Source organism: Pelobates fuscus, chromosome 6 (assembly GCF_036172605.1).
Source record: "Pelobates fuscus isolate aPelFus1 chromosome 6, aPelFus1.pri, whole genome shotgun sequence".
Lineage (NCBI taxonomy): Eukaryota > Metazoa > Chordata > Amphibia > Anura > Pelobatidae > Pelobates > Pelobates fuscus.
The window spans coordinates 154,646,373-154,668,498 of record NC_086322.1 but is presented as its reverse complement, the minus strand read 5'-3'; positions in this window follow the sequence as shown (position 1 = coordinate 154,668,498).

The window sequence follows — 22,126 nt, the reverse complement described above, 5'->3', positions numbered from 1 at the left end:
AAGAAAACACAAATGGTACACTCCCGTGGTATACAATAAAAAATAACAAATGGTTTTCTTCCCCAATTGAGGAGAAGCAATGGACATCGATTTTCAATAAAATGTTAAAGTCCCACTCTAGCATAACGTTACAAGAAATAAACTATAAATTCTTGTCTCAATGGTATATCACCCCCGTAGATGTCAACAAATTCGACCCCACTACCTCACCATTATGCTGGAGATGTATGAAAGTACAGGGTAATTACCAACACATATGGTGGGAATGCAGCAGGGTAGAGGGATTATGGAGAGAATTGCAGAGAATCACAGAACAAACAAGTGGCATCTCACTGCCATTCACCCCTGAGGCACTTCTATTTTATCACATCCCTATCTCTATACATAAATTCAAAAATTCTCTGGGATTCTACCTCCTGACTGCAGCTAAACTTGTAATAGCGGGGCTTTGGAAAACAAGTGGAAGACCGTCAAGGAGGGAATGGTTTCTGAAAATTGAGGACATTCATAGAATGGAGGAGCTAAGACTGTCTTGTCTAGGCAAATCCCAATTATATAAATCAATATGGGACCCATGGAAAACTTTTCTAAAAAACTCAAAATAAGTTAGAAAAATACGGGGACAAAGTCAGGTCTAGAACACACATATATATTTAGGGGAAAAATTGACAAGTTTAATGTTACTTTCATTCACTTTCACTACAGTATCCCAGAATGTACATGACTGCAGGAATTGTCATATCCTTAACATCAATGAGAAATTGTTTACTTCACTGTCACAGTAACTGGAACCAAAAATGTATTGTAAATGAAATGTATGTAAGCCTTATGTATACTGTTATGTTTATACTTCTATCCAACCATTTTCTGAGACATGTAATGTTTAACATGCAAAAACGAAATAAAAAAAAAAAAAAAAAAAAAACTAGACTAAAACTAAAACAATTCAAATGACTAAAAAATGACTAAAACTAAAATGGCTTTTTACTCCAAAGACTATGACCAAAAATAAATTGAAATTTGCTACCCAAATTTACACTGTTTCTAACACTTTATTGTTACATAGTTACATAGTTAGATAGCTGAAAAGAGACTTGCGTCCATCAAGTTCAGCCTTCCTCACACCTGTTTTTTGCTGTTGATCCAAAAGAGAAAAAAAAAAAAAAAAAAAAAAAACCAGTTTGAAGCACAATTTTGCAACAAGCTAGGACAAAAAATTCCTTATTGACCCCAGAATGGCAGTCAGATTTATCCTTGAATCAAGCAGTTATTACCCTACATTGAAAGATTATATCCTTGAATATTCTGTCTTTGCAAGTATGCATCTAGTAGCTGTTTGAACATCTGTATGGACTCTGATAAAACCACTTCTTCAGGCAGAGAATTCCACATCCTGATTGTTCTTACAGTAAAAAAACCTTTCCTTTGCCTTAGACGAAATCTTCTTTCTTCCAGTCTAAACGCATGGCCTCGTGTCCTATGTAAAGTCCGGTTTGTGAATAGATTTCCACACAATGGTTTGTATTGGCCCCGAATATATTTGTATAATGTTATCATATCCCCTCTCAGGCGACGTTTTTCTAAACTAAATAGGTTTACATTTGTTCCTTTAAAAAAAAAAAAAAATCAGTCTTAACGACTGTGTAGTCTGAAAACCTAAAAGTTGGTTAGATGTAATTAGCATGAGGGAAAATTTAAACATATACAGATTAGACTGTGCATGATAAAAATGTACAAAGGTAAAAATGAAGAAAACAGTACAGTGTGGCACTCCAGGGGAAAATGTAAAATAACCATTGCATTCCCTGTTATTCCGTGGATCGCAACTTCAAAGTTATAGCATAAAATAGAGAATTAACCAGTTCAATGGGTAAGGTGCATCATGTAGGTTTATTGAAGATAGGGACACAAAAAATAAAAAAACTTTGACCTAGAGGCCTTATTCATTAAATATTAAGGCATTTTGGCTGAAATGTGTATTTTTGTGTTCTTATTTTTAATAAGCCCACATGGAACACCTTAATTGAAGAACCAGTGGATTCTCTTCTTCATAGGTTAATATGACTTATGATAAGGTAAAAAGAGAATGTTCTATTGAAAGTAAAATTTTGTGTTACATGAGTCAAAAAGTAAGACAGCAGCTGATTAAATTGTAAACTACAGGTGCATGTCCAATATTTGAACTTGTCATCTTCAGAATGTATGTGCATTAGTTCCTTGTTGCAATCTGCATACTCAGGATTGGATAACAAGGCATGTGCACACAATAATGGAGGAACACACTACTCGTGCTTATCACTTTACTGCTCCATTCTCAACGGGGCAAGAGGCAGGGCAACAACTTTATTCTACCATGAGCAAATAACACATTGAGGGCAATTTAGGATTACATTCTCAACACCCCCACTTGTACTCACATGTGTTATTCACAAGAAACATATTTTGTATTCTTTAATGAAAATTACATTAAAAAACAAATTACTCAAGAAATGTTCTAGTTTGAACTTTGTTGCATGCTTCGTCATAGTATTTGCTATCATCTTTTTGGTTGAACAATGATATTGTCAATGATCACTGATCTGGTGAAGTGGTATTTGAAATCAATATGCTTGCATCTTTGATGACAAACTGTATTCCTTGAAAGAGCTGTGTGAAAGAGCTCCATGATTGTCCCCAAAGGTTTGTACTGGTTCATATTGATATTGATTTACATTCCCCTGAGTAACTGCATCATAAACAAATGGTCTTGTGTAGTCACAGCTAAAGCCATATATTCATAATCACAAGAGGACAAAGTTACTATAGGCTGTTCCTTAGACTTCCATGCAATCAGTGGACTCTTCTCTAGAAGACTAAAGCAACTGGACTAAAGCGACTGTGATTAGAAGATTCATGAGTGGCGTTGTTTCTGGCGAACTCAGCCATGGGTAAGAGCTCATACCAGTTAGATTGATTGGCATTTATAAAGCAACGTAAATAGGCTTCTAAAGACTGATTCGCCCTCTCTGCTGCTCCATTTGTTTGAGGGTGATATGCTGACGAAAAGGAGAGTTCGACGCCCAATTGTTTGCAAAAGGAACGCCAAAACCTAGAAACAAACTGGGTACCTCTGTCAGATACTATGCTTTTGGGTACACCGTGCAACCGAAAGATCTCTCTCAAGAATATTTGAATTAGATCTTGAGCAGATGGTAATTTTTTAAGTGGGACGGAATGTGCCATCTTCGTGAATCTATCAATAACCATAAGGACTGTATTAAACCCATTTGAACTGGGTAGATCCACAATGAAATCCATGGCCAAGTGGGTCCATGGAGCACTAGGTATGGGCAGTGGTTGTAACAGTCCAGGAGGTGACCTAGGAGGAACTTTAGAAATGGCACATATTTGACATGCCCCAACATAATCTTTGATATCGTTTCTAAGAGCAGGCCACCAAAATCTCCTGGAGATGGCAGAGAGAGTTTTATGGACTCCAGGATGGCCCGCTGTGAGGTTGTCATGGAACAAATCTAGTACCTTCTTTCGAAACTGAGGTGAAAAGTGGCTCTTTGGAACCTTCCAAGAGATGCCTCCATTCCTTAAGGGCAAGTACAATGGCCAAAAGTTCCCTATTCCCTATGTCGTAATTCTTCTCTGCAGGTGTGAGTTTGCGAGAGTAAAATCCACAGGGATGTAAAGGCGTATCAGGACTTTCTCTTTGAGACAGAATGGCTCCAACTCCTGTCTCTGATGCATCCACCTCTAGGATAAATGGTTTGGATGGATCAGGATGGGTCAGGACAGGTGCTGAGGAAAATAAAGATTTTAATCGTTCAAATGCCTCTCTTGCTTCTTTGGGCCAAGATATACAATTTGCTCCTTTTTTTGTTAAATTGGTTATAGGGGAAATCACAGAGGAAAATCCCCTTATGAATTTGCGGTAGTAATTCGCAAAACCTATAAAGCGTTGAGTAGCTTTAAGGCCCTTGGGTAATGGCCACTGTAAGACTGCCTCCAGTTTGCGAGGATCCATCTGGAAACCAGACGGAGATATAACGTATCCAAGGAATTGTATCTCCGTTTGGTCAAACTGGCATTTCTCCAGTTTACAGTAAAGGCCGTTCTGTAACAGGGTTTTCAGTACAATTCTCACATGTTCGTGATGTGTCTCTAGGTCTGGGGAATAGATGAGAATGTCGTCCAAATACACTAGAATGAACATGTGAAGGTACTCTCTTAGGACATCATTAATGAAATCCTGGAATACCGCTGAAGCGTTACATAATCCAAACGGCATAACCAGGTATTCGTAATGACCCATTCTGGTGTTAAATGCGGTCTTCCATTCGTGACCGTCCTTAATCCTGACTAGATTGTATGCGCTTCGGAGATCGAGCTTGGTAAAGACTCGAGCTCCCTTCAATATGTCAAATAGCTCTGATATAAGGGGAATAGGGTAGGCATTTTTTATGGTAATCCTATTCAAACCCCTATAATCAATACAAGGGCGTAGGTCTCCTTCTTTTTTAGAGACAAAGAAGAATCCAGCCCCGGCTGGTGAGGAGGACCTACGGATATGACCCTTTCTGAGAGCATCCTTAATATATTCCTCCAAACAAAGATTTTCCTGGGGGGACAAGGCATAGACTCCTCCCTTGGGAGGCATAGTCCCTGGTAATACGTTTATAGTACAGTCATAAGGTCTATGAGGAGGTAACCCTTCTGACTGGACCTTGTTAAATATCTCTTTCAAATCCATATACTGCTGTGGAATTTGTGTGGTCAAGGGAGGTGTAACAGGAACATTAATGGTGCCAATAGGTTGTGGGATTTGCTTAAAGCAAACACCTTTGCATCTCTCACCCCAACTCACAATCTCTCCTTCAATCCAATCCAAACGTGGATTGTGTTTCAGGAGCCAGGGGAAACCGAGTATTATCGGAACTGTAGGTGAAGATATGATTTGAAAGGTCATTTCTTCAGAGTGGAGAATACCCACTGAAACAGTGATTGGCAGAGTTTCGTGTGTGATGAAAGGCTGGGTAAGAGGACTTCCATCAATGGCCTCAACTGCTATAGGTTTCTCTTTATGTCTTAAGGGCAGGAGATGTTTTGCAGAGAATTCTTTGTCTAGGAAATTCCCCGCTGCCCCATAGTCAATCATAGCCTCACACTGAACAGTAGTGTTCTCGAAAGATAAGGTTACTTTGACAAGGAAACGGTTCTTAGTCAATTTAGGGGACATATACATCACACCTAAGGTCGGTCCCCGTACGTGCCTTAGGTGTGCAAGTTTTCCGGCCGAACCGGGCATGACGATCTTAGATGTCCCTTCTTGCCACAATACATACATAACCCCTCGTTACGTCTGTGTTGTCTCTCTGCCTCAGTAAGTTTAGCACTACCCAATTGCATGGGTTCAGGTTCTGGAAGAGGCGTTTGGCTACTCACCACTGGGTTAGAGAAACGAGGAGCTATGGACAAATTAGAACGTCTGTTACGTTGTTTGTTTTTCTCTCTCTCTCTGAGCCGGTTATCAATGTCTATCATGTAGGCAATAAACTCATTAAGATTAACCGGAAGGTCTCTAGCTGCAGTCTCATCTTGTATATTCTCAGCTAGACCTTCACAGAAAGCAGCCACCAGACCGCTATTGGTCCAATCAACCTCAGACGCTAATGTCCTGAACTCTATTGCATAATCGGCTACAGAACGACTGCCTTGCTTGATTCTCATAAGGGCTTTGGCAGCGTTCCTCTCCCTGCCTTTAGGTTCAAATGTAGCCTCAAAGGCCGTAAGAAAGGTACTGTAATCACGGGCTACTGCGTCACCACTTTCCCATAAGGGGTTAGCCCAAGTCAAGGCTTTTCCAGTTAATTGGTTCATCAGATAGCCTATTTTAGATCTATCTGTTGGGAATGAACCTGGGGAGGCCTCAAAGTGGTATTCAATTTGGTTTAAAAAACCTCTGAATTCCTTAGAATCACCTCCATAACGAGGGGGCGGTGACAAGGTTATGGACGGTGGTTTATGTGGTACGGGAACCACTACAGGTGGCGGAACCACAGGTTGTACAGGAGGGACCTCTAAATAGGCAGTCCTCTGGAGCAAGGTCTGAAATGCCTGGGCAAATTGGTCCAACCTGTGGTCCATATCCTCCACCCTATTTTCACAGGCGATCATATGTTTGCATAGTTCTGCAGGATCCATGGCCATGTCGTAATGTCATGACTAGTAATGTGGTCCAGCACGCAGAAACTATGTAAACATATACATAAGTAAGAAAAGGAAAATAACAGGATAGAGCGTAAACCGGACCTTAGAATGGCGGGACTAATACGCTAGAGACAGAGAATGGTCAAAGGGAAAGCCGAGGTCAAGGAAGCCAGAAAATTCTCAATACCGATTAAACAAGCCAAGTCAGGGAAACCAGAGATCAGAATAACCAGGGAAACGCCAAGGATCAGGATACCAGGAAATCAGAAACACGGAATTAGCACTTTCAGGAAACCAGGAAACTGAAACCACGACATGGCAAAGTACTGGGGTGAATTAGGGGTTTAAATACCCCTCTCTAAGCTATGATTGGTCAGAGGGCGACCTCTGACCCCAGAACGTGTGTGTGTGTTGACCTCGTGACGTCACGCATACGTTAGTATAATTCTCGGGGGCAGGGCTATCCATAGACGCGACCAAGTGGTCGGCGCCATATTGGATTCGGGCGTGATGCCCGGAAGAACTACGTGCGCGGTTCCCGGCTCGCCGACGAGCAGGTAAGCTCGTGTAGTCGGTGCGGTCGTGCCGGTCGGGCACGACCGTGAGGCTCGGCGGGCCGGTGACCGCAACAAAATGTCTCTTTGGCCAGTCAAATATCGTAAGCTCCTGTGGACAAACAAGGGGGCACCCCCCCTGGCTCTCAGGGAGTGATTGTTCCGCTCTGTCTATTATATCTCTTCTCAAAATAGCTCTCTCTTTGCTGGTCGGGAAGTGAGAGAAAACAGAGGTAAAAGTTGGCCGAGAAATGCAGGTAGGCACAGCCGAGCCAGAGTTCTGCAGAATTGTGGTCAGGTCCTGCTAGAGTCCTTGTGACTCTCTGGATTCAATGCCAGTCATTGGGAGAGGCACTCTTGGTCATGGCATGGAGGGGAGGGAGAGCCAGGGGTAGTGAAATAATGGAAAAATTAAGGACAAAACCAGGATTCATCACACATTTAATATTTCCATATGGGACTTTTTACACTGCATTACTTTGTTTTTCCAGAATTATATTGTTCCTGAATAGTCATCAGTGAATGCCATAGCATATTTAAAACCATCTTATGCTTGAAGTTCTATGGAATCTGCTAAATCAGTACGCACCAGTGCTGTTGTGAATCTGGCATCTGGCTCTCTGCTTCTACTTTTAACAAATTTTCCTTGAGTGCAAATTTTACAGTTTAGGCCAGATTTACCAATGTTACCCTTAATCTTCATTACCTCTGAAACACTTTGTCAATATGCTTGTCTTCATAATTACAGAGGCCTAGAATTGTGTGCCAGGTTCAAATATTGTAACACACATTACTATCTCTTGATATTGCATGCTCTTCTCATGGGGAATAGACTGTTCTGTTTTTAAACAGGAGAATATTCTACATTTATCTTTTTTGTTTTGTGTTCCTAATTTACTGATCCAAAAAGAAAAAACCTAAAAAAAACAATAAAACAAATTATATAGACCTAGCTTAAGGGATAAGGCCCATCTTGCTTTACAAGTTAGGCAGTTGCACAGCTAAACTTACTTTATGTTGTCTTTACCTCATCCATGGGAAAAACCTATGGATCCTGCCTTTCCTGAACTTTCTTTTTACTTGCCTCAGTACATACACTTCTAATCTTGATGTGCTCAACCTGTCTTGACTTGAGCTTACTGTTTTTGGATGGTGTAATTACTCCTAGTTAAGCCAGATATTTTCCTTGCTCTACATTCAGTTTCAAGTGTTTCAAGTTTAGTTCAGTTTCAAGTGTTCCTCATGCTTCTGATATGACATAGGCATTTTGTACTTTTGTCTTTTATGTCTTTGCCATTGTTGTTATCTATTTATGCAAACGGAAAGGGATATTTCTATAGAATTGCAAACTTATGTTTAACCCCTTAAGGACCAAACTTCTGAAATAAAAGGGAATCATGACATGACATGCTTAAGCTTTATGTATCTTGTTATAAAAATGTTTGGTGTTTTGCATTTCAGTTCATTGTACTCTTATTATTTTTATTTTTTTACAAAGACTTGGTATGGAGGAATAGGTTGACTTGTTTGTGGCTCTTCCTCCTTGATCCCCTCCTTCCCTGAGCCAAATTTGATGGATGTTGTTTGATGGACTTTTTTTATACTTTTTGAGTAAAGTGCACTAAATGTACTATTGTATATGTGTATTTATTATTGGTTCTTTCTGTCTCTTTCTCTTGCTACTCACCTTTTCCTCTCTCTGTGTTTTCTATTTAGGTGGTGTTAGGCTTGCAGTGGGAGAGGGCCTATTATGTGACCATAGTTCCTTATTTTTCTGGCTATACTTTCTTAATCCACCATGGACCTCTCACTAAAAATGTATCTCATAATCTTTTTTTTTTTTTTTTTAAATTCTTTATTTTCAGCGTGCATAGAAGAACACACAGTTTAGCACAGCCACACAGCTTGTGCTGTAAAACAATATAACATACATTCATATAGACATCATTAGTGTGGCCTGTCAAGTCTTGCACTTTTTATGTGTTTTAGTCGCGTCCTATTGGGTGGTACTTTAGAGTTAGAGGTAAGTGCCCGGTTAGTGGTGCGGATTTGTCTACCCCATTAGGTATTATCATCAGGTATAGCCTGTATGTGGTCTGTGGCTTGCTGTGTCGGTGCCTAACCGGCCCGTAGTGTAAGTGTGGGACTGTCCGGGCCATACCGTATTTTAAGTGTTGTTCGTGAGGCAGGTTCCCTACACGGGGGGGGGTCCGGCCATGCTATGCCTCGCCGTGGGTATTACGCCTGGCTGTGTCAGGTGTCATCTTGAGCTAAGCGCTGTATTCCTGTCAGGCGGGGGGGGGAGAGGTGAGTCTTGGCCTATAGGCCGTTCAGTCGGTGGAGGTATGAATGAGTGAGTGGAAAGTCGCGTCCCGTCGGTAACAGTATATAGTTGAGCTAACGGTGAGAAACAGGCAACGTAAAAAGAAAACACAGATACAGAGAGAATCATATGGGTTAGATAGAGTGTCCTTATCGGGGCATGTCTGCTTCAGGTTGCTGTTGCTTCAGCTTGGTCTCGGTGCGTTCTGCGTGGGACAAAGGGTTGCACCCGGTCAGGGTTCCACTGGTGAGTCGAAGCAGACCCGGCTTGGTGTGTTGTAGGTTGGAGAGAGTCTTTCGCCAGGCCCAGGGTGTGTAACAAGGCTGCTGCATCGTCGAGGGAGCTCACTGTGTACTTGGTCTCATGCTGTTGGAGCCATATAGCCCGTGTCTTCAGCCATTTGTACGGTATTTTGTGCTGTTGCAACAGTGTGGTGAACGGCCTGAGCGACCGACGCCAGGCGAGTGTACTGCCAGTCAGGTCAGCATAAAACGATAGATTCATTTTCTCGAACTTATAGGGGGAGCACTCCCTGGTCGCTGCCACGACCGCCATCTTATCTTTAAGGTGCTGGAATCTGATGATGAGGTCTCGAGAAGCCGCGGCAGGTGCCTTCGCTGGCTTCGGGGCTCGGAAGAAGCTGTCCAGCTGTACTGTCTTAGCGTGTCTCGGCGGTAGCAGAGCCGTCATTAGCCGCCTCAGCATGTGTGGGAGCTCCTCGGCCAGAATATCTTCTGGGATGCCCCGAATTTTCAAATTCTTGGCCCGCCTTGTGTCCTCTATTGCTGCGAACTGGCGTTCGTGTCTGTCAGTTTGGCTTTTGAGGCCCTGTACTTCCCGTTGCAATTCAGCTATCTGGGATGTGTGGTCTGTGGTCGATGTCTCCAGGGTTCCGATTCTCCCCGCTAGGCCTTGGATGTCGGCCCGGAGGGACGCGACGTCCGCTTGGATAGTCCGTTGGAGGTCTGCTAGTAGGGACTTTAGAACCGCCGTTGTCACCGGTGAGGCATCCGTTTCCCGGGCACTCGGCCTTGGCATTGCCGGCTGTGGTATGGCTAGCGTTTCCTCCCTGGAGGAGAAGTCATCTGACGGTTCTGAAAAGGTTTCAGGGTAGGCGGCCATTTTGGGGCCGAGCGCCCCCTGCGAGTGTCGGAATAGTTCCGCGATGTCGGGGCCCTGTCTCGGTTTGTCTGGCCTGGGCTTCTTCGTTTTACGCCCCATCCTGACGACCAGGTGCCCGACAATCTTGTAGGCTGTAAGGTTGCCTGTTTGGAGGTGGCAAACGGGTGAATTTGCCTCGTTTTTGGCTGGTATAGCGGGAGCTCATATGCCATGCGACTTTCCAGCTCGGCTGTTAGCTCCGCCCCCTGTATCTCATAATCTTAATGGGTCTAAGTTGCCAAAAAAAAGTTAGCTTATGACCCCTAAGGCTGATGTGTCTAAACACTCTAAGGCTGATGTGGCCTTTATCCAAATATGCCACATTCCTACTTTATGAGTCCCGGATCTTCTCCTTGTGTGCCTTTCCTAAAAAGAATGGTGTTGCATAAAACTGTTTGTTTTTCAGAGTCAGGCTTGTCATGATCAGGGACAGTATTTATTTGGCTAAATTAGGCAGCAGGGATGAACTTTTTACTTCTTTAGTCCACCATTCTCACTTGTTTTATATCTGCAGAGCTCAACATCCCTTGTCATGGATTATTCCTATTTTTCTCCCCATCACCAGTCTTATTCTCAAATTGATGCGTTCTTCATCTCTCTCTTTTTTTCTGACATTCACTTCATATCGTGGTTAGATCATGCCCCTATCACACCGTAGCTTAGCATTTCTGAACTTTTAAGGACATGGTACTTGAGGTTAAAACCCCTGCACAGTCAAAGTTGCTGAAAATATCCAATCTGAAATTACTATATATTTTTTGTGAAGAACCCCACTTCAGATGTCCTTTTATCTAGTATATGTACTGCTTATAAGGCAGTTCTGTGAGGCTCCTTTTAAAACATAAAAAGAAAAGTCCTGCGCTCACTCCCATTTGTTTAAATATACATAGGGATTAAGGAGAGAGCGCAGGTAACTTTTTTTCTTCCCTTTTTCAAACATGCCACTTCTTAAAGGAAAAGAAAACTGGCTAGCACAGTGGAATTTAAGCAAAAAACTAACTATTCCTGTTTTATTATTATATTTTTAATATGATAATTGTAAGTCTTTGCTTAATAATAGTAGACTTTAATTATCCAGACATTGATTTGGCCAGAGGGGCCAATTGTACAGTTAAAGGGATTATATAGGCATCAAAACATCTTTAGTTTAAAATTCACTATAGGCACCCAGACCACTTCAGCACATTGAAAGTTAAAAAAAATACAGTCTAAATATGATATAACTCCTCTACAGAGGGATTTTAATAAATTGGGGGACTGAGCAGACAAGTGGCAGATGAGATGCAATACGGATAAATGATAAATGCATATTCATACATTTTGACATAAGGAGCCCACAAGGCACTTATGCATTAATTATGGATGGGTTAGGGATAAAATTAAATATAAAGTACTTGGGAACAATTATAGATCACAAACTAGGCAATAGTATGCAATGTTGTTTTTTTGTTGCAAAAGCTAGTAAAGTCTTTTCTTGTATAAAAAAAATAATCTTTACAATTAAATTTGTTTAATAAACAATGAAAATTATTTGCATTGACTCCATCCAATCATTGATTGTTCCATTAATATTCATGGTGTTGCTCAGTCTGGATAGAACTATACTTCTTAGGTCCATGGCAAAAGTCTGGTGATCACCTAGAACAGAGGTCCTCAAACTCCAGCCTCCCAGATGTTGCTGAACTACAACTCCCATGATTCTCTGGCTATCTATATAATTTAAAGAATCATGGGAGTTGTAGTTCAGCAACATCTGGGGGGCCGGGTTTGAGGACCCCTGACCTAGAAGTATCTTCCAACAGTTTTGGGGACTCGTCCGGGATTCTGGATAATCCACTGGTAAGTGCTTAACTGTTATTTTTGTGAGTCTCCCAGGCGGTATTACTTAGAATAATGAACCTGGGCTAGAACAGAGATACTCCCTCAACCATGATGGAAGGTAATTGCACTTTAATGATTTTAACCTGATTATTTCCACTTTCAGTTTGGGGAATGCACAATGACGCGTACTAACTTTGCTTATAAGATAAGACAAAAGAGAAAAATCTAAAATTTTATTAAACTGTTGTGGTGAATGGAAATTCTGAGTAAAAATTAATGTGTGATGGGAATGATAATTCTTTCTCAGTATATTCACAAGGTGCAGAAATAACTCTCCCTTACTAAGGTTGAAAGAAGTCAACGTGTATGAGAAAGGAGGGGAACAAGGAGTGAAAGATAAGGCTGTAACATGCAGCTACAATAATAAGATGTTCAGAAATACAATATTTAGCATTTCAGATAAACAAAGATAGATATTTAGAGGTGTAAGCAGGAGGTGTGGTTAGGGGCAGCATTGTTCTAAGAATATTCTAGTAACTTATTAATGATACATGAAGCAACTGAATGTGATTTAGACCAGAATTAAAGCATTTTATAGTTACAAACTGATTAGAATATGTAAGAGTTCTACAGTGATTTTAGTATAATGATAAATTGTTTCAGTAATAATTCTTGATTAGGTAAGAATTTCAATTAATAATTTTAGCATCTTGATTTTAGTTACAAAACAAATATTTGAAAATTATCCACTCATCCCCTGTTGTAAGTCCAAGTTATTTATTTTAAATAGTTGATAGAGGCATTAAATGCTAAAACCCTGCATAGTGAAGCAGAGAGAATTTACCCATGATAGCGGCAATTTTTTTTAAATATAAGAGTTTAAATGATTTTTGTTGTGTATTTCCTATTCATAACCCTTGACGTAGTGAATTTAATAACCCCTTATATGCTAAGGACCCTGCCCTGAATAACTACTTTATTTTACATGATGTTTGAGTCATTTAAACCTACTTAAGGAAAAAGTGTTTAATTGTTTTATAAAATTATCAGGTAGAATAGTTGCCTTTCTCACATTTAAGAAAGTGTTCTGGTGGGAATGATACAAGATTTTTGTAGCATAAAATGTATTGCTTAGTTAAATGACACTATGACATTATTTTGGTTTGTAAGTACATTAATGCATTACAATTATTATAAGAATAAATAATAATAACTGAATTTGCATTGTATGTTAAAATATATATATTGTTTGATAAAATATATATAATATAATAGCTGATTCCTCTTCTGCAACTGTCACTAGTCTAATTCTATCCTTACCTTTTGTGTCACTTTACCCCACTCCCTCTAGCATGTAAGCTCATTGAGCAGGGCCCTCAACCCCTCTGTTCCTGTATGTCCAACTTGTCTGGTTACAACTACATGTCTGTTCGTCCACCCATTGTAAAGCGCTACGGAATTTGACGGCGCTCTATAAATAATATAATAATATGTGATCTAAAACTTTATGTGAGATACCCTTTCAAATTATATCAAGGTTAACCTGTCTTCTAATTCCATGCTGTCCATGATTGATTATCAGACACCTATTGGGTTCTATCCAATATTTATTCTGATACTTGGGCAACTGTCAAAATCCGATCAACCAGAAAATGTTCTAATTGCCTAAAAGCCTGAAGGCATACAAAAATTACAGTTACAACCTGTGATACAGATTTCTAAGGATGTCTGCTAATTTTCAAATTAACTACACCTTTAAGCACCAGCAGACCGTCCCTGTATTTTTACTACAATGGACTTAATGACACTTTTTCAATCCTGGTGGCCAAGGAAAGACAATTATTATTTAAATTGAATGAGAAGAGACTGTCAAGGGGGATCAGGGGCAAAGCCAGCACAAGTCAAACACAGCCCTGGCCAATCAGCATCTCCTAATAGAGATGCATTGAACCAATGCATCTCGATTAGGAAAGTTCAGTGTCTCCATGCAGAGGGTGGAGACACTGAATGGCAGTGCTACACAGTGTGCAGCACTGCCACAGGAAGCACCTATAGTACAGACACAGAAGCATTAGCTTACCTGGCCAATGCTGCATCAGGGATATACAGAGACTCCATCTATTTTTGTTGGACAATTGAGCAAAGACTTAGTACTGTGTACTCGCACCATTGCCACTGCACTGTGCTGGTCCAGTATATTGATGATTTATGGATTAACAGCACTATTTGACAAGAAAATGTTGAATGATGTGTTTCACTGCTTTAACATCTACAACAGTCTGAATATAAAGTTGTTCAAGAGAAAAGGGCTTGCATTGCCCAGCCACAGGTGGAATTTGTGGGAGATGTTTCATTTTAATGATTTTGCAAACTATCTCCAGAAATGATGGATGCTATCTATAAAATTTTGTTGGCAAAGAAACTGCAAGCTAGTTTGTAAGGCTGCCACCTCTCACAAAAAAAGACTTATGACTACCTAACATGATACAGTATGAAAACGAATCTCCTCAGGGTGTAGGTTCTGTGTTATGGCAGATTACAACATGGCCATTAAACATATTAGCTAAATCATTTATTGCAAATCACAGTTTAGCAAACAACACTGAGGCCATATTGCTATCTGTGTTTAAACAAATGCTAGATAAATTTTTTATCTACTCTCTATTCATTAAGAGAAGAGAAAGCTGTGTGTAATGCGAGACACAATTGGGTTTGTTATAAAATTCACAGTCTCTTTCTAACCACTCTAACCACCTTCTACTAAAGGATGTTAGAAGAAGGGGGGTTGCATCCCCATAGTTTAAGTTAACATCCATATATTATTACATAATTATAAGCTGATTATATATCACTAACTATACATCATTGTTGAAGACTAGTGAGTTCTGTATTTATACTTTGAGTTGAAATTGAGGACATCTATGCCATATAACCGAGTTATGGCAACATTTGGAGACACGTTTTCTACCAAAGACCTAAAAAGAGCACTTGACCTCTGACATTATCAATGATTTAAATAGCCATAAAAAACAGTCCTTGCAAATCTCATCATCAAATTGAGTTAACTCCTTAAAAGATGCCTGTTATTGAAGATAAATTATTTGACAATGATGCCATCTATTGACCAAACTTAGATATTCAGGTACTATGAGTTAGGTCATCACCCATTATCATAGCGTACGCCCATTTGATTTCATTGGCCATTTTGAAAAGTAGGTGTAGTTAGAGAATAAATAACAATACTTTTAAAAAGATAACACAGGAAGGAGAAATTATCACAGACAGAACCTACACCCTGAGGAAAAAGCTCTCCATTTCTGCATTACAGACACACTCTAGACACTCTGAAAACTTTACCTCCAGTAAGGCCACATCTCAAATCTTACAATTAGAAAATGTCTAATTATTCTGAGAAAAACTTAACAATTTTAAGACTTCTATCTTAACTTTTCCTAACTCTTAACTTCTCCTACTAGGTTGATCCATTTCCAGGACAAGATCATCTTACTACAGATACAGGTTGGTAACAATAATTTGCATTGTTTAATTTAATAGAAGGATTTAAACACAAGAATACTATTCCAAATTCTGGAATATAGTCTGTATTATTTATGAAATTAGTTTCTGTAGAACCCATTTTAAAATGCAATAGCAATATTAAACACATGAGAATACTATTCCACATTCTAGAATATAGTCTGTATTATTTATGAAATTAGTTTCTGCAGAACCCATTTTAAAATGCAATAGTAATAATAAACACCTGAGAATACTATTCCAAATTCTGGAATATAGACTGTATTATTTATAAAATGGGTTTCTGCAGCACCCATTTTAATTTCTAGAATATTCTAGAATCAAATGTATTTAGCATAACTTGTCTATTAATTTGCCTGTAATTAAAGGAACACTACTGGGACAGGAACACAGGAATGTATTCCTGGCCCTATAGTGTTAAAACCACCACCATCTAGACCCTTCCCTCCCCCGGCCCCTCCTTTTCCCTCCCTAAATATAGTAAAATATTACTTGTATTCAAGTATGCAGCTTCTGCCTCTGCCCCTGATCTTCCTGTTTGCCTGACGTCATCAGAAGTAATTCTGTGAACCAATCACAATGCTTTCCCATAGGATTGGCTTAGACTGTCAAGGGGGATCAGGGGCAAAGCCAGCACAAGTCAAACACAGCCCTGGCCAATCAGCATCTCCTAATAGAGATGCACTGAACCAATGCATCTCGATTAGGAAAGTTCAGTGTCTCCATGCAGAGGGTGGAGACACTGAATGGCAGTGCTACACAGTGTGCAGCACTGCCACAGGAAGCACCTATAGTAGCCATCTTAGGAGTGGCCAGTGGAGTTATCACTAGGCTGTAATGTAAACACTGCATTTTCTCTGAAAAGGTAATGTTTACTGCAAAAAGCCTGACGGGAATGATTCTACTCACCGGAACAAATGCAATAAGCTGTAGCTGTTCTGGTGACTATAGTGTCCCTTTAACCCCTTAAGGACCAAACTTCTGGAATAAAAGGGAATCATGACGTGTCACACATGTCATGTGTCCTTAAGGGGTTAATAGCAGGCAGGAATTAATTTAAAAGGTTAGAGATCATAATTTTGTGATACTAAAGTTTGTTAACTGGTCAATGCATCGTCAAGAAGGACAGGTTGTAATCTTATTACAAGTTGCCAAAGAGTTGCAAATTAGATTGTCAGTTATTTGATTTTAATTTAACTGCTAAATAACTGTAATAGGTAATAGTATGAGTGATTTTTAAACTGCTTAGATTCTATTGTCTGACTGGTGGGAAATGGTTATTTGAATGTTTATTGGTGTTGGAACCGTTAAAAAGCATTGGAGTGTTGCAGACAATTTTCAAATGGTTAAAATAATTGTTCAGTGAAAACTTTGCTAACAGCATTGAAATGATAAAATTTGTGTTAGTTATTAAAGAAGCAGTTAAATACCTTGATTTGGTGTTTATCTTTGCCTGCCAGTTTCTTTTTATTGCTCTCAGCTGCAATGTAAACAATGCTTACATTTAAATGGAATTGATTACTATATAAATTAATTATTGAGTTATTTGATTATTGAATTCAAATTATTGCTTTGTCAGTTATTGCATAATCTGTGTATTTTATCTGTTGTTGATTTCTGAATGAATAATGCAGAAATAATTTAGAAATTAACTGTGTATTACTGGACTGTTTTATTAATAGCAAATGTATTGCATTATGTGTACTATTACGTGCAAATTACTTGCTATGTATATTGCCCTCTACTGGTTGATATTTTCTTGAGTTGACTGTTAGCCTTATTATCCATGACTGCTAGTCTTTTTATCCCAAGTGAATAATTTACTTGGAAATTATCTGATTGTGATTATTACTTTTGCATTGTTCACTGATTATTATGCATGTTTATTATAATGTTACAATAAACTATATTTTTCTAAAAGATTGTGATTAATTATGTGAAATAAAATATAAATTAAATACTTGCTCCTGATCTAAGAATAACTAGATAGTAGGGGTTCTTGCTTAACAAAGTATGGAATTTTTTCTTTTATTATTCTTTATTTTTCAGTGCGTATTAGTTTAACACCTGCGCGTGAGGTACCCCAACGGCAGTCCTCCTCCGTGTTTAATACATGGCTATAACAGTTAGGATTTCTTGAGTACATGCACCATTTTATAATTATGTGTTAGTAAAGTATGGAATTTTAGTGCCAAAATACTGATTTTTATATTAATAAATTATACATTTTTGATCATTTTTACAAGAAATTATTTAGAATATTTTATCACTCCATAAATATTTCCACACTGCGTCTGAATAAAAAAAAAGCAAGGGACCTGTCTCAGTTTTCTAGAAACACTAACAGACCAGAAGCTTATCTATGCAAGCAGATTCAGTGGCCAAAGGGTGTCCAGCACTGGCAGTCGCAGTAATTAAGATGTGAGATGCTTCCCTTTAACAGTCTTTTTAAGTATTTGCTACACACATGGTATGTGACCTGGTGAATGTTAGAGCGGACATATTTTAACCCTGAGAGACAAGCAAAGTATAAAGCTGTGCTCCTCACTTTGAACCCCAACATCCTTCTACCACAGGCAGCATAATTACAGCAGGACTGTTAAGAAATCATGGGAATTATTAACAGTCCTTAAGTAAATTATTAGTGGACTAATCAAGGTGTCTGATGGATGGGAAGTGGGCATAAGGACTTTTTGGGGCATTATAGAAAGAAAGAGTATTCCTCGCTGCAACAGAAGCCAAAAATTCAGAGTGGACCCTAAGTGAAAGAATACAAATGCAATGCTTCTACCCAAGGAAGTGGATGTGGTATCCTACAAAACACAGCACAATAAAGTTGGGAAACCAGAGTATGGGTGAAGCGCTATATAAATGGGTAACCAAAGTGAATATCGGGTGATGGAGACCAGAAATATAAAACGATACCTTGGTATATAAATTCACAATAGTTCTTTAAGGGTTTCCTAGAAATATAAGCAGAAAACCCAAACATAGTGCAAACTGTAATACAGAAATTGACTGGGAACATTGTGAGCAAAAAAGACTTTTGGAACACTGGACTTTTTATGCCTATATAGTGTTATTTATTTATATATATACATAGTTTTATATTTATATTTTTATTGCATATAGTATAATAAAGTTTACATTTTTTTAAATACACTATTGGCATTTTTCCTGCTACTTATAAAGAAGGAGTGTGGTCCTTAATCCACATATGCTATTGGATCAGAGCCGATGTGGAAGGCTCTGGATTTGTAAGTACCCCATTTCCCTAATTCTTTATTGAATATAAAACTTACGTTATTGCACCAGAGGTATTTTCCCTTATACATTCCAGAATACAAGAGAGGAATATATTAGAAGAAGGGATAAGAGTCGCCTCTACAGACTATGAAAACGCTTCTATTGAGCTATACCCCTCTAGCTCCTAAAAGTGTGAGTGGGAAATTTGCAATTTCCAATTTTATCAATTTCTGTATTACAGTGTGCACTATGTTTGTGTTTTTCTGCTTATATTTCTAGGAAACCCTTAAAGAACTATTGTGAATTTATATACCAAGGTATCGTTTTATATTTCTGGTCTCCATCACCCGATATTCACTTTGGTTACCCATTTATATAGCGCTTCACCCATACATTTTACGACACTGGTTAATTGTATATACTTTTGATTCACATACTAGCGCTGGTACTTTACCTTTTTTCTAGACAATAAAGTTGGGAATTAGTTGCTAACTTTATAGTTGAAAGACCATAGTTGAAGGACAGTCAAACATGTACAAGGACACAAGTTACCTTTCCAAAAGGAAAAGCAAATAGGTATTTTGATGGACATACTAATAATGATTATAATAATAATGATGATGGATGTGAATTACCCAATTTCCAAAGACATTGTTTGAAATGGCATCTGTACACATGCTTACTTTTCTGTACATATGCTTATTTCTCAGCTGAACTTGTTCTGCAGTTTTCATCTGGGCATTTGCAGCCTTCTATGCCAGCATCCTGATAAACAGGAACAGATCATGACAGTTGTTCTTTAGAACAGAATGTCATTAGATTAATTGTTAGCAGCATAAGGGGGTATTATAATGTGAGACTGACTAACATTTCATCATTGATAGGGATAATTTCTGTTCGGCTGAATCATAAGACTTAACAGCCTGGTATATTGCAAGGACATTACATAAGTTGTTTTGTACCTGACCATGGTTAGATTTTATACCACAGTTGCACTACCATTTTCAGAATCTGTCTGCATCCTTAATGAGCCTTGATCTCATGCCTCTCCAGACTTTGATAGACGATATGGTGTTGCAGGGCTGTATGTAGAGGGTGACTAGGATGGTTCTCTATAGACCAAAACATTTGGGTAGTATGGGTATGGACTTGCCTGTTCATTGTTCTTACTGTGTGCTTGGCTTACACAACAACATCCTTGGCATTCTCCTGTCTGGCATGCATTGCAGATCTTTCTTCTCCTGATCTTCATTGTTTATTTTACGGCATCTTAATACATGTTGCCCTTTTTTGCATACATAGTGTCCAGCCATTTTCAATTGTATAATGATTCCTCTCCTGCAAATGTCATCCAATAAACTAACCATTCACTGTAAATTGTTCTAGTAACCTACTTTTTCCCATTCATGAAATACATCCTACACTTACCTCTTGTACCATTTTATCCCCCTCACTCTAGAATGTAAACAATTTGAGTAGTGCCCTCAACACTACCCATTTTTTATCTATCTCTCTTTCTTTCATTTATTCTTCCTTTCTTCCTTCCTTTCTTTATTTCTTTCTTTCTTTCTTTCTTTCTTCCTGTTATATAATAAACAGTTATGGATTTCTCATCAAGTTAATGTAAATTTTGAAAATCATGTTATTAAGAATGAGAATAAAACAGGTTACAATCATATTTTTTAAGAAACTTGCACAAGAGATCATAACCTTTCAACTAGAATGGATCTTTAATCTGAAAGAGTGAACTAATGATTATACTCGCATTATTAGTCCATTGCATTATTAGATTTTAAAATAATGAGATGCCAGAAGCATTCTTTCCACCATTTCTCATTAAACAGAGGTTATAAGAACAATTAGAAGACACTCTTGGATCTTATTTTTCAATTTGATTGTAATCTGTACACTTCTTTCTAGTGATTGCATTTTGAAGTGTAATAAAACATTAATGTTGTTGTAAAATATGTATACATGGTAATTTCAGGAAAAATGTTATTAGTAAAACAGCTCGGTAGGGCGACCATAAAGGGTACATTTTCAAGGTACATGATAAATGACCCAGTATGCAGTGCAGTAAATATTTTTTTAAAGATAACCAGACCAGCTTGACTGCTACTGCTACAGCACTCAATGAGTGGGACAACATAAAAATGTATATGTCTACTTTGGGTGAATAAGAGAACATTATCTACACTAATACCAAAATAGTTAGTTACCCAATGTTTGAACACAGTCAAGAGAAAACTAGTGGCACAACTGGAATTATACCAATAAGTGCATATATACAACAGCATATGCAGTCATTCAAATGCTTGACTACAAGATCAGGCTGAAAGAGAAACAATGGGTTATGCCTTGAGTAAAGCAAACCTCACACTGCTTGTTAGTTCTTCAACACAGCCCAGTGGCCTCCTGCAGAGTCTGACTATGCTGTTTCATCTTTGTCAGTGCAAGAGAAGCAGGGATATTAAATTATGGAATTAAAATAGAGCAGACAGATGTCCAGGATGATGTTCAGTCTGGAAAGAGTTATCAAAAGCAGAGAATGATAGGTGGATGGAGGTATTAACACTGCAATGGATTTGCAAAAGCCATTGTATTCCTTATTAGGGGAAATAACTGTTAGAAATATTTGTGGATGACATAGGGGATGTGATATAGGAGAGGTGAGGTGTGGAACATCAAAATATGAAAAGAGGGCTATAAATGAGATATGGATGATGTTGTGTATGAACTTGGGACCTCAATATGATGAACAGAGATAAAAAGATTGAGTGAATATTATATGGTTTAAAAGCATACGTTTGATGAACTAGGTGATGTGAGGGAGCAGAATAATTGAACAGAAGAAAACAAGAGTTTAAATGGGAAGTCTTTATGTCTGTAAAGACAAATATATGTTTTAAACATTTGTGCCTCCACTCCAGCATCCAGATCTAAGCTGATGGCGGCCATCTTGGTGTCCCCAAGTAACATATTCTAGTAGCCATCTTGGTGCCAACCTTAAAGTTATCCCATTCCTATTTTTCTTTCATATGCTTTTCTATTTTTGTTTTATAAATTTACTTTTACATGATTATGATTTTAAGCTCATACTTATTTTATGGTTCCAGTTCTATTTTAAGTTTTATTGTTCTGACACTTTACTGAATGTTTTGTCACATGATCAATGATGTCACTAATCGTAATGCTATTTAAACAGGATAGACCCTTCATGCTGTAACACTTTGAAAAAGCCTTGCTAACAGGTGAAACAAGTTAGTGTTTTTAAAAGCCCTTTTAC